Here is a 928-nt window from a genome sequence, read left to right as displayed (position 1 = left end):
TGATTGTTCTTTGAAAAATCATGGTGTTAAGCTGAGTCAAGGTGAGGGCCTGAGTGTGGTGAGTTGCAGGCTTTGTGAATGACCTGCCAGGGGACGAGGTGCCTCTGTCCTCTCTGGCCTTGTGTCTGGCCCCGAGGGTGATGGCACAGTGCATACTTTCACTCTGGTCACTGCTCTGGGACATGAGCATCACAGTCATTCCCATTTTATGAATGAAAACAGGAGGCACTGGGGGTGAGGTCACAAGGTCACCAGATGGGAGCCAGAGTTGGAGGCTTAGAGCCCACTTTGCTGCAAAGCAAGGGAAAGGCCAGCCCTCACGAGGGACAGAGTCCCCAAGCCACCTTCTCTGTGGGTGCTGTTCTCAACTCTAACCTGCCTCCGACAGGTGACATTGTGGGCCAGTGTTTACTTGAAGGAGTCGTCCTTTAAACTTAAGCCATTACTCCTTAATGACAGAGCTTGTGAATAACGGTGTGAGGCAAAGTGTTGCCCATAGATGGTGACATTGTGGATGTTTTCAATATCAAGATTCATTTTTAGGGGGATTTGTGTTAGCATAATATCTCATGAATTACTAATAATTGTTAGCAACAAGTTGACGAAGGTCACGGTTTTAAGCATATAGGAAAGGGATGATCGTCTGGTGAGGACCCCTTCCCTTTGGCTATTGGGGAAGGTGGGATGTGGTTATTTATAGAGAAGAATTTTTCGTAATATCGCCTGATGAGTTTTAGAAGAATGCCGCTTGCCTGAGAAGATCCTGTCTGATAAGAACAGCCCGGCTCCTGGCTGGGAGACACGAAGGGGAGAAATCGTTCTTTAGAAGTAGCTCGGCCGGGCGCGGTGGCTCAAGCCTGTAATCCCAGCACTTTGGGAGGCCGAGACGGGCGGATCACGAGGTCAGGAGATCGAGACCAGCCTGGCT

At 49.8% G+C, this 928-nt stretch overlaps 1 protein-coding gene across 1 annotated transcript in view; it reads left to right on the top strand.

The window, feature by feature from the left end:
- Nucleotides 1-928, top strand: part of CERK (ceramide kinase) — a 52,505-nt gene that overhangs the window by 28,123 nt on the left and 23,454 nt on the right. The window lies entirely within an intron of this gene.

This window comes from Mandrillus leucophaeus, unplaced genomic scaffold, assembly GCF_000951045.1.
Source record: "Mandrillus leucophaeus isolate KB7577 unplaced genomic scaffold, Mleu.le_1.0 Scaffold26, whole genome shotgun sequence".
In the NCBI taxonomy this organism is placed as follows: Eukaryota; Metazoa; Chordata; class Mammalia; order Primates; family Cercopithecidae; genus Mandrillus; species Mandrillus leucophaeus.
The sequence above is the reverse complement of the archived record's forward strand: the minus strand, read 5'-3'. Positions and strand labels throughout refer to the sequence as shown.